Source organism: Anomalospiza imberbis, chromosome 14 (assembly GCF_031753505.1).
Source record: "Anomalospiza imberbis isolate Cuckoo-Finch-1a 21T00152 chromosome 14, ASM3175350v1, whole genome shotgun sequence".
In the NCBI taxonomy this organism is placed as follows: domain Eukaryota; kingdom Metazoa; phylum Chordata; class Aves; order Passeriformes; family Viduidae; genus Anomalospiza; species Anomalospiza imberbis.
The window spans coordinates 18575180-18588130 of NC_089694.1; the positions used below are offsets into that span (position 1 = coordinate 18575180).

General features: G+C 47.2%; 1 protein-coding gene across 5 annotated transcripts in view; it reads right to left on the reverse strand.

The window, feature by feature from the left end:
* LOC137482717 (mitochondrial fission factor homolog B-like) overlaps window positions 1-12951 on the reverse strand; it is a 214641-nt gene that overhangs the window by 125847 nt on the left and 75843 nt on the right. The gene's annotated exons all lie outside the window — the stretch shown is intronic.

Below are 12951 nucleotides of genomic sequence, written 5' to 3' on the forward strand. Positions count from 1 at the left end.
TTTCTGAGTGCCCTGGGGCAGAGGCCCTGGCTTGGCACCAGCCCACAAATGGAGCACCTCCACCTCTCCCTGGCACACTGTGTATCCCTCCAAGATTTAGCAGCTCCCAAAACGTTAAAAACACGAGGTCAAGAAGGGGGAGGGAAGGGGAGATGAGAAAGCTATATGAAGTCGTTACTTTTTATATTCCTAATATACATTCATTATAATTTGTCTTCCTCTTAATGCCTCAGATTCGCAGGCCTTGGGAAGATTGAATTTAAGGAGAATGAGAGTGCCAAAAACGTTCCAAGCTGTGTGCCTCAGGGTAAGGGGGAGACACAAACACTCCTGCCCGCATGGGATGGGATAAGAGCTGCCTCCCCTCATGGAGAAGTGGCCCCATCACCCAACAGCACCCCACAACCTCTGGCAGCCCATGAAGGCACCTGCTGTGAAGGGCTGGGGTGGAACACACCTTGTTCCCAGTGTTGCCATCAGAGTGGGTGAGGAAACCCAGGCACCCAGGCGAAATGCACGAATGCCTGCGGACCTCCAATTTAAAAAATGGATTTTTTATTTTTTAAAGGATTGTGCATGAGAAAATTGACTCAATTTTCTGTCAGAAGGACTCTCGGGTCTTTCAGGTTGGTTTTCTGTTGTTGTTGATGCTTGACACGATTTTACCCCTCTCTACTTGTTTTTTCCCCTTCTACCCACATCTTCAGAAAAAGTAAATAGTGGAGTCTGGGCCCTCTCTGTCCCAGCCGCACTTCTGGCTCCATCTGAGCCTCTATGACAGTAAGAACAATGCAGGATGGAGGAGAGCTAGGAAGCCTCAATAGTTGCTCTGAGCAGGTCGGCATAGCAACATTTCCAGGGAGAGCGCTCCATGGGGTAATTTCCATTCACTTTAAAGCCCACTTGGGCTGCTGGAGTGGTATGAAAGGGACTCAGAAAAAGCCTGTTAATTAGGATTAGCAGCTTCAGGAACATCAAGCCACAGTGCTCTGCGCTGAGCCATTTATCTAAGAGAACTCAAGGCTCTTGACTACCTCCTTCACAAGGCGCAGCATACCATGTGTCAATGCAGAAAACTTTGAAATCAGATGGCAGAGCCATCTTTGAGGGAAAGGCCCTACCCTGGCTGCTGAATGGCTCTGCAGCCCCTCTCCTGTGTTCACACCACCCTTTGCTGGGCTCAAGAGGCACAGACCCAACTTACCAGCACAAGCTGAATGTGATGTGAAGCCCACAGGGCGTGTGCTGGGTGCCCCTGGGTGAGGTTTTGGGATGATGCACATGCCATGGATGTCTGAAGAGCCCCAGGAGAAGGTGGACAGGAGGTGGCAGCCATGGGTGTCACCATGCTCTTTCATGGACTCCTCGGAAAAACGAGGCAGGGGCATTTTCACAGCTCCTGGGATATGACTTTTATTCAGCTGCCATAAGGTTCCTGCCTTTCATCATTCTGCTGCATGAAAGGCCCAAGGAAGGTGATAAGTCTGTAAAAATGAAACCCATCTTTTCAGCAGCCTGTATCACACACATGGGCAAAAACAGGCTGTAGGGAAAGGTTGAGTCATTGCCAGGCTGCCATTGGGCTGATTTGCATCCCTGGAGTGTTACTGACCTTGACAAACCTCCTCGGGAACTTTTGCTGCCACCTCCCCTTGCCAAATGTGTGGTGAAACACAGATGTCTCCCTCACATTATTCTGCTTCTCTGGGTGTTTTCATCTCCTCAGGGTAAAACACTACCTCAATCAGAGATGAGCTGAAGGCAGAGCTGCCCATCTGGGACTGGAGTACCAGTTTCCTGCTATACATCGCTCTTCCTGAAGATAGAACTTTAGGTCTGGTCAAAAAATACCCATGGCAGCAATTCAGTCCTTCACACTGCAGTCTGGTTTACAAGATCATGCAGTCCAGGGCTGCTGGCAGCCATGCTCTCAGCTGTGCCCATCACAAAGGAAAAAGTCCTTTGCCATATTGACTGCTGGACCAGGTTCAGGCAGCTCTGAAACACATTTTAAGGCAGAAAGGGGCCTACAGTCTCCTCCCATTCTAGCCACACATAATCCCAGTAACCTCTAACCTCTAAGAATATATAAATATAGCAGCAGAACTGCACCAGGCCAGGAAGACAGGGAATCTCTGCCCAAGAGTTTACAGTCAGCATCTTGAAAATGCTCAGTATCTGCTGTGGTCCTTGCCATGAGGACATTCCATGAGGAACATCCTTCACCAACCAGCCCCTCTGTCACAGCCAGGCCCCCCCAGCATCCAGCAGAGATCAGGAGCTGAGGGAAGGAGTCAAGACAATCTGTGAGAAGGAAAAGCTGTACTAAGGATTTTTAGTCAGCCAGAACTGTCACACCTCAAAATAACAGGTACAATAACAATTCTAGGTGACTGAATTTCTGATTAAGATCACACATTGGCCAAACAGGTAGGAACACAAAACTGAAGAATAATTTGGGTTAGGAGGAAATCTTTCAGTTCAATCTAATCCAACCTTCGTGCAATGAGTAGGGAAATGTTCATCTAGATCAGATTGCTCAGAGCCTCAGAACCTGACCTTGGATGTTCTCAGAGATGGGGCTTCTACCTGAGCAGCCTATGCCAGGTTTTCACCACTCTCATTATAAAAAAAAAAAAAAAATTGTCCTTGTGTCTAGGCTGAACTTACCATCTTTTAATTTAAAACCATTACTCCTTGTCCCATTTTGGCACTAAACCGAAGAGCAAAAGGAACTGCACAGCCCCTGTACCCCCTCTGCCCAGCACCACTGGGATATTAAAGCCTAACAGCCGACTGGAGGAACATGCTGAGTTCATTCAGGCATTTCTCATTAGTTTCCCGTGACTTCTCAATATCCTGCTACTCAATATATTCATGTGGCAGCAAATTACAGATGAGGGAAAAGCGCCTCTCCCTAAGTCATCCAGAGAACACAAAACGACGAAGCAAAATCATAACAGACAGGGAAACTTCTTGTGAGTCATCACCTTCCCTCCTTCCCCTCTCCCTTTGCAGCACTGCTGATAGCCCCAGGATTGCTCCACGAAGCCTGGAACCAGAAGGTACCATTCCTGCCTTTTTTGCTTTCATTTCCCATAAGAGAAGGAAGAAAGCAGCAATTGGATCTTTGTGTCTCTCTACTTCAGACACCTCGTACATGCTCTGCAGAGATTGATGGCCCAGTTATGCCAAATCCATGACATAAATTAACTGTCCCTCTCCCATAATGCCCACTAAGATCTTACCCACCCACTATCTCCAAAAAAAGGAACACCAAACCAACAAAAGAAACAAACCCAAACAAATGGATTCATCAAAGAGAACACCGGAGCAGTTGTGATCAGTGCAGAGCAATCCAGGGGTGCTACACATAAAAGGAAGGAAAATGGTCTCATGTCTGTAGAACAAAGAAAATATTTTTATCAAATCTTCAGCTCTGTGTGTTCAAACTACAAGGCGATTTCAGTGGCATTGGTTTTGCTGTATCCTACCATATATTTCAAATTATAGCTTGATCATCAACTTTCACTGCTCAGAAAGAAAGATAACAACTTGCTCTAGGCTGCTGTATTTTAAAGAACCATTTCTGATTTCTTTGGGCAAATTTTCAGAACAAATACATTTGTCCTTGAGAAACTTTTTATTTGATCTGCATTGATATTCACAAAGTAACCCACTTCTCCCTGGCTGAAGGGACTGAAATGTTTGCTACAGAGACTTCAGATAAGCCATTAATAAATGTTGCTGGGATTAGGGGTTATAGGGTCACCATTCCTTGTGGTTCTATAGGTGGCCAACATTCCCAGAGTGTTTAGGGCCTGAATTCAAATTCACTGCCAGTGTATATGTATATATTAAGGGAAAACTTGGCAGGTTGAAACCATCCCTCCCTTTCATTATTTAAAGTAATAGAAATATCTAGCTTGAAACTCTTGGAATTCAAAAGTGAAGAAAACTGAGTCTACAGACACCATCCCACCTGTGAAAAGAGGGATGAAGAGAAGTGAGGTCCTGGCATGGCACTCTAGGAAGGGATGAACTCAGCTCATCCCTGGCATCTGCCACTTCCTTTCTGCTCTGTGACTCCTTACACTGAGGCTGCTGCCCTTGCAAACTGCAAAATCTACATTAAGTGATGTGCAAAAACCATCCAAAGACACGGGAGGTTGCTCACCCTGTTTGTTCCCTAAGCCACATCCACACACAAAAACACTTTTGGACACCAAGTACCTCTTGCAGTGACAGCTTTCACCTGCTGATTGTCCCAGCTCCTCTCCAGAGGGGTTGGTTTTTCTGCTGACTCTTGAAAATACCAAGCCAGGAGGAGACACCTGGAGTGCTGGAGCTCTGGAGTATATGGACCATGTTGGCTTTTTCCATCTTGGGCCAGCCAGAGGTCCAGACTCTCCAGGAGCAGTGTCCCAAGGGAGCAGAAATTCATTTGGCTGATACATGAGTTTGCAGAAAGAAGGAAGAAAAGCAGGATGTGACTTCAGAAGAGGTTTTACTCCAAAAGGCAGCTGATGAATGCAGGTAAGTCACCTGACCTCACATGTAGTTCATGACTTTGGATGGAACAAGCACAGAGGGGGGAAAAAAATCCAAAAATAACATAGATTTTTCAGCCACCTAAAAATGTATCGGAACAGAAACAACTTCTCACTGTGATCAGATTCTAGAGCAAAGCCAGAGCTCTCCTCAGAAGATCCGATTCTTTGTTGGTGGCCTAAAACAGCCTCTGTGAGGATAAAGCACAAGGACCTCACTTTCAAGCAATTAAAAAGCCTTCTGACCCCAAGCCACCCATAGCAGCTTGCTGAAACATTTCCCAGACCCAGGCCTGGCCCTACACAGTCCCACTGCATGGAGACAGGTGAAAACTGGGGTCTCCTTCCCCAGCAGTCCTACTGTTCTCCCTCACTGACCCCAGAAAAGGACATTATACCCGTGCTGCATTCAGACATCCTGCTGCAGATGACCCCTAAGGGGTCTCACGTGAAGAGGAAATAAATAGACTGAGGCACTTTGCTATTCCTCCATTCAATCCAGGGCAGCCAGGACACTGCCAAGCTTTTCCTGCACCCTGAAATGGGACAGGGTCCCTGGCAGGACCCTCATCTCCTCATCTCAGGGATTGCTAATTGTGTGGGCAGATTATTACACTGCAAATTTTATCTTAGCTATAACTGGAAAAAGTAATCATGGCAAATGCAACAGCTCAGAAGGAATCAGAGTAGGATTAGACATTCATATGAATAAGAATAGCTTCTGCACTTTGACTTGCTGTGATAAAAATAATAAGAACCTCAGTTTTCACGCTGCAGGGCAGAAAAATGATCTCTGAACAAGGTGTTAGAAATAAATTTCCCCTCACAACAGTGGTCCTCAACTGCCCAGGCCACAGCACAGGATCTAGGGATGAGTGGTAGCCACTGCTAGAGACACAGCTGGCTGGAAGCCCCTGGCCTTGTTCAGGAGCTGCTGCAGCCACAAGAGCACGAGATGGGTTGCAGTTATCAGAAGTAAATGAAGCAAGGCCATCTCTCCCTTTTCTCTTTGCATTTCCTTGCTAAATCCCAGTCCACACCAAATGAAGCCCAGTGAGTTTGTGCACTGGATTCCAGGGATCTCCTCACTTTCTCTGGCATGTTTCTCTGCAGAGATGGATCACTGCCACCCCTCTCCTCCTCCTCCCCCCCAGGCTGAGCCTTTAAGCGGTAATGGCCTCAGCTGATTAATAAACTGGCTTGAGACTGCTGATCTCTTTGGACCATTAAACCTTTCCCCAGCGGCTCGTCATTAATCCCTCCAAAAATCCTCCTAAGACGAGGTTGTTGTTAGCACCATCAATCCTTTTTAAGGCCTCAATTTGCAGCGGACAGGAGCAGGGCAGTGCGGGAAGGGGTGCATTTGTCAGGGGAGCCATCTGTTCCAGGGCTGCAGACAGCTCGGGCAGAGCTCGGTGCCTGCACCCAGGTGAGGGCTGTCCCTGGGCAGCACACACCACCCACCACAGGGCACGACAGCACGGCGCCAGGCATCTGGGGGATTAAGGAAGGCCAAGAGCAAAAGCTGGCATTTTTTTCCTTAATTGCAGTGCCTTTGGCTGGGGCCAGAAGGCTCCAGCACACGCGGTTACCGATGAGTTCCTGCTGGTATCTGCAGAGATGCTTTCAAATGAACAGGTCTGGGACAGCAACCACCCACAGCACTGCTACCTATAGACCTGAGCAAGCACCCTTGTCTTAGCTCCTCTTTCTAGTTATTAAAACAGCCACATCTTCAGCCAGAAGACTTGATTTGCCTTAATGTTGACAATGGAAAGTGGAATTGCAACCACCCAGTCCATAGCCCCCGCCACTTTGCAACTAAGACTAAGCACCCTTGTCTTAGCTCCTCTTTCTAGTTATTAAAACAGCCACATCTTCAGCCAGAAGACTTGATTTGCCTTAATGTTGACTCTGGAAAGTGGAATTTCAACCACCCAGTCCATAGCCCCCTGCCACTTTCAGCCTCTTCCCTCATTGTCAGCACACTAGCCCTGATTATCTTGCCTTAGCTCTGCCAGGACTTTTTAACATCCTTAAATCTCATTACTTTGAGCCATGCTTAGGGGCTGGGAAGGAGGATGGTGGCAGTGCAAGTGCTGAACCGTCCCCACCACTGATGGTGGCAGCATGGAAATCACATCTGCAAAGCCACAGCCCAATGTTTCTGCATTTTAACCTAAAACCTCACAGCTATTTTCCCCTCTCCTGTACCTGAAAACTTGCAACTTCTGAACTCTGAGTTTCATGTCCATGTGAGCTTTTAAGATCAGGTTTTGTAGATATGAGTTCATATAAGCCTGTCAGCTGGAACCAAGCTACAACTGTGGCTGCACGCAGAGCAAAGTGTGCCCCAGTCTGGTCTGTGCTCCTGCATATTGCACTGCTGCTAAGGATGCACTGGAGTGGTCACAGAGGGGAAGGGAGGGAGGCAGGAAGGGATGATGCTGCTACAAAAACTGGACAGCAGTCTCCTGTTGGGATCTGTGATATTCAGATGCTCCCGAGATTGTAGAAAGTCTCTGTCTTTCAGCCCCGCTGCCAAAGAAGGAGTTGTAATTCGTCTGTGCTGGTTTTCAAGGTTGTTTATTTCATCTTATCTACAATATTTTCTCTCTGACCTGCAGCAGGTCTGTCTTGCAGGACAGTGTGCGGGGCTCTGCCCCTCAGTGGGATGTTACAAACATTATATACCAGAAACTACGTGTGCTATATTTACAATAATGAGCCAATACCTATCACCCATGTTGAACAGTGTGTCTCCAGCCTAAACCAACAGAAAAATGCCAATGCCACAGTGAAACATGGAGGGCATGAAGAAGAAGAAAAAGGACAAGGCACACCCAGTTTCCTCCATCTTTCCCCCTTTGAACCCCTTATCTAGAATCCTAAAATTCTACTTTTGCACCCGGGCCACACTAATTGCTACTTATATCAAACACTCAGAGCTTGTAATTCATCCGGAAAGACTGAAAACTCTTTTCCATGGACAGAGATCAGAGACAGTGTCTCTCGGGGCTCTGTGCAGGGGGGGGCTCCTGACCCCCTGCCAGGGTCCCAGACCTTCCAGGGCAGCCAGAGGGATGCCCCGGGTTCCCAGTCTCCTTCTGGAGGCAGTTGGGTGAGGGATGGCTGCACAGTGTTCAGGCAACATCAGAGAAAAGAGCTGCAAAGCTTAAATTCGTGGCTTGATTTAGGCACAATGCCATTGCTCCCAAAGCATGCCCAAGAGGGGCAGTGAGAGGGAAAACCCCTGGCACTGGCACAGCTTGGAAAAGGATTTCTCCATGCTTGGCCAAAGAGCTGAGCAGTGCTGTGCTCCTGATTAGGCTTCCCATGCCTCTGTGCTTCATTTGCCAGCTATGATTTGGAAATGACCATGTCAGCTCTGTGATGTTGGAGTTCTGGATGTTGAGAATTTTAGACTTTCTATGCTAATAAACTCTAACTCCCAAGAAAACACTACATTTAACCTAAAACCATAGAGAAAACTTCCAAGATTAATTAATAACACTAAGATTCCAAGTGTGTAGTTAATTAAAAGTGTGTAATATCACAAAGTAGAAAACTTAAAGTTTTAGAATATAATAATATATATAAAACTAAAATAAAAGTTTTAAAGCAGTAACTGATCCTTCTTCACCTTCTTCTTCATAATTTTATGTAATATTTTGTAACTAAAGAAAAAAGTCCACATTACAAACTTTGAGTAATTAATTATTAAAGTAAAAATAAAGATAATTTAAGTATAATTTCTCAAATAATTTAACCTTAAAAAACCTGATAAAAATACTAAACCATTTTATAACTTATTAGTAAAATACTATAAAACTCACAACTTATAATATAAATAAAAAATAATAAGCACCTAAATCTAAACACAAACTGCCATCTCAAAGACCTTCAATCCCAATCTCAACCAAAAAAAAAAAAAATTTAAAAACCAACAAACTAACACTGTTCTTTCTGTGTGAGCCTTTTTCTACCACAGAACACCTCTTACCTTTAAGCAAAACCTCTGCACATCCTCATCAGAGGCTGGATCTGTTTGTTCCCTGCCAGCACAGCCCATGTCCTGCACGAATGAATCACCAGATGAATGTGAACAGGAGTTTTCAGAGCCCATGGTGGCTTTGGCAATGGTTTGGTTGGTGCTGAACACATCACCTATAGCCAGCAACAGCTGGACTCCGCAGGGGAAAAAAGGAAACAACCACACACACATGCCAAAATCATCAGTCAGGCTCCTTTTAAATGATTAATGCAGTGCACAGAGAAAGGCTTTTCAGCCCTCAGATCTTCACATGATTATATAAACCTTAACTCCTTGCAGCTGCTGAGGACCCGTGTTTTTCTGTGGGCAGTAAGAGCTGCTGTGGTGTTATCATTAGAGCAGAGAGTGAGGATCCCGTGGGGAAACAGAGGAAACCCCAAATTGGTCAACTCATTTAAACATTCAGGGAGATAAAGCTGCAGAGAGGTTCTGGAGTGAGCAGCGCTCGAGGGAGGGAGGGAGGGGTTACAGCCACCACAAAAGTTGTTTCTGCTCTCTTGGGTCCATACAATTAATTATGGTTATTAATTATTTATGATGTTACATAAATAAGTAATAATTAGTGCAATAATCACCTCAGCCACTGAAATCATAGAATCACAGAATTATTTGGGCTGGGAGGGACCTTAGAGATGATCTAGTCCAACCTCTCTGGCATGGACAGGGGCACTTTTTGCCAGACCAGGTTGCTCCAAGCCCCATCCAACCTAGCCTTGAACATTTCCAGGGATGGACCAGCCACATCTTCTCTGGACACCCTGTGCCAGGGCCTCCTCACCCTCACAGGGAAGAATTTCTTCCTCAAATCTAATCTAAACCTACCCTCCTTCAGTTTAAAGCCATTACCCCTTGTCCCATCACTAAAAATCCTTGTCCAAATTCCCTCTCAAGCTCTTTTGGAGTCCCTTTAGTCTCCTTTCAGGCTTTCCTTCTCCAGGCTGACCAGCGTGGTCCTACTGCCCTGCTCCCCAGCCCTCTCTTGGGCATCTCTCCGGGGAGAACTTCCCTGTGACTCCAAATTCATCCCTAGAGGACGGCTTCCCCCAAATCCATTGCCCATTTCTGTGCTGGTGACTCCCATGGGCTGTCCTGGAGTGCTCACATTTGCAGCAGGATGCTGTGATTTCTCCCTCTCTTCTCCCTGGCTGTGGACATCATGGCCTAAGAGACATCAGAGAATGGAGGACATTGCACTGATCTGAGAGGTTTTGCTTCATCTTAGGGCTTCACAAGCAATTACCTTCCTCAGTGAGGAGTGACCACACAGAGGTCCCTTCCCATCCCACAGCCTCGCACCTCCATCCACCCATCAGGTAAAGCAGGAGGACAGGAATGCCCCAACCCCCCTCCAACCCCTCTCCTATCCTTCCCATCAACTGGCACCTCATGCACGAGGATTCAACTCCACCAAAAATTAACATATTTTGCAATGCCCACACTCTGAAGAAACGCCAGCCAACTCACACCATCAAAGAAACAACACTGAAACCCAAGAGTCAGCTCTTCTTCTCCACATCCAGCCTCTCCCCCACCAGGCAGATCCCAGCTGCTGCTCACAACATCCAGGCCCTGGGGGTGACCCAGCAGGTGACATCGCCCGGCCTCCTGGGGACTTGCGTAATGGGGAAGTGTCAGAGATTAGAGACAAGAGAGCAGCGGCTGCAATATAAAAGCAAACTGAATAATTAAAGAGAGGAGCTGTTCCTTGCAGAGAACAAAATGAAAGAGTTGTGTGATTTGAGCAGAAGTGACCTTTACACTTCATTACAAGGAGGTGGCGTCCTTATGGGGTTATTAATATTTCCAGCTGAATTAGCTTGGGTTAAAAATGGCTCAAAGGAATGAAGGAGGAGAGGGAGAGTGAACAAAAATATATAATTCTGTCTTTTTTTCCTCCTCTTTGCTTCTCTTGCTTCTTACTTTTCTTTTTTCTTTTCTTTTTTTTTTTTTTTTTTTTTTTTTTTTTTTTTTTTAATTTGTTGACTTGAAAGCAGAAGGGGCTGAGGGGCTATCAGGAATGAGGCTTCATTAGAAACAGGGAGAGCTGCAGAGTGAGCTGGCTGAGGGATCTTCTCTCCACCCTGGCTGTGCTTCAGAAGAAGCCTGTGGTGCCTCTGGGGCTGTTTCCACATTCACACCCAGGGCACGGAGGGGGTTGTCACTCACCGAGCTGCAGAGACCTCACAGAAATGACATTCAGGTGGCTTTGAGCCAGCAGTGGAGCTCAGTCCACATGGGGCCAGTAGGATCTTCTAGGGCAGACATGCTCCTGTGGTCACTGTTCACCACCCTGTGGGTCAACCGCTTCCCCTTGCCACAAAACATCAGTGGGCAAATGGACAACCCTGCTCAGCACATTTTAACCCACCCTGACACGAGGGACAGACAAACACTCTCCCTCCCAAACAGAGACAGAGCCAAGGTCTCCATTAAGGCTATCTGGGCAGAAGGCAGACCACAGAATTCCTGCAGAAAACAGAATCCTGCCATTTCATCCAGAAGTTCATACACACACAGGAAAGGACCTTCACCTCAGCATGTCCCAGCAGGTGCAGCCCCACACAACTATGACTGCCAATAATGTCCCAAAGCACTGGGCAGATTAAATGAGTAAAGTTAGGCTCAGCAACCTGAACCTAAATCCAAGCTGCAATTTTGCTGCTCAGAGCCTCGAGGTGAACACAGTTGTGCTTTTTGCAATGATCACTCAGCCTCATTTTAGTCCCATCACTGAGATGCAAAAGTGTTGTTACCTTGATAATGCAGCCAGACACCTGCTTGTTTCTCCACAAGCCTGGCCTGAACAATTTCTTTTACTGCCTCTCTCTGCCCAGCAATAACAGGCATCGGGAAAACCCACCAGAGCAAACGGAAGGGGAGAGAAACATAAAAGCAGGTGCACATCAATAAGGAGGGAGGGTGCCGTGCTGGAGCCTGCAATCACTCCCAGGGGCTGCACTGTTACCACAGGGCTCCTTCCACACCATCCTTCCCACCCTCCCAGCAGGTCACCTTCCCCTGCTCCACGTGTGGAGGGGGCTCTTGCAAATGTCATGCAAAACCACAAATCAAATAAAGACTCGAGGCTTTTGAAGTGATCATGAAATGGACACCGTGGCAGCTGCTTCTTCTCCAGTGGCTGCTGAATCACAGCCCCTCACTTATTTATAGGCCTCCCCAGGGTGCTTGCAGGCAATTCCATTGACAAATGCCAAAGAACATCCACCCTCACCCCCACAAGGTGTTGTTATCCCGGCTGCAAAGGAGATGCAGAGCGAGGAAACAGCACCCTGCCAGCTGTGCCAGACGGGTGGAGGCAGGCAGAGCACCCAAGACAGTTCACCCACCAGGCAGTGCCTCCAGCACCATCACCGGAGAGCTGCTCCCAGCAAAGGCTCTCACCCTCCAGGGTGTAGCTCATGTCCATTTCTATTCCCACAGCTTTTGATGCCATCTTCACTTTGACAAAGGGCAATACTCCCGTGGCCACAGTAAAGAGGACAGTGGTGCACAGAGCAGATTTATCTGAGTTCTGAACCAATTCCAGGGATGGAGGCCAGGATGCTGATGCTCCAGAAGGAGAAGCAGAAGTAGATGCTGAGAACCCAAGTTTTCCCCTTATTGCTGGAGGCTACTGCACATGGGCCAGGCATTGAACAGTTCCAAGGGCAAGAGAGGGGAAAATTCAGGCTTAATATGGCCTTGGTGCTAGGAAAAGGCATGAATGTGAGGTGAGAGGAAGGAAAAGGCTGAATCTTCCCCAGGCTGGGTGAGGGAGGTAGGAATGCCTCTTGGGGAAAGCAAAGGTGAACAGTACCAGCTTGTTCTGTCCTTAAGAGCATCCCTCCCAGGTGATCTCCACCAGGGCTCTGCTCCAGAGGGAAAAAATCATTTCCTTTGCCATAGTGCCAGGGAGCTCTCTCTGGGTGTGTCCACAAACTCTGTACAGCTGACAAAAGTAGGAGCTAGGCAGCAGGATCTCCATTATCAGAGATGATTCACAGGCCACAGAGATCACATCTTGCCTTGTAGATGTCACTGGGACCTGGCAGTCCAGGAAAAGCATCTTATTTATAAACTGGGACAAATTATGACTGCTGAGGTACAGCCCACACGGGAGCTGCTGCCTGCTTTCTGGAATAGAATGACTCTTTAAATGATACATGAGGCTGCAGGACCCCTCCCCAGGGCTCTCTAGCTGGGAAAGGGCCCCCTGGCAGGTGTGCAGAGCCCAGTCTCTCACAGCCAGACCAGGGCTTTCATAGGCTTCCTGGTGTTAGTTGCACTGCTGTAGCTGGTTTTTAATTCAAGTCATCATTCATAGATTGAATCTGAAGTGGCTCTTTG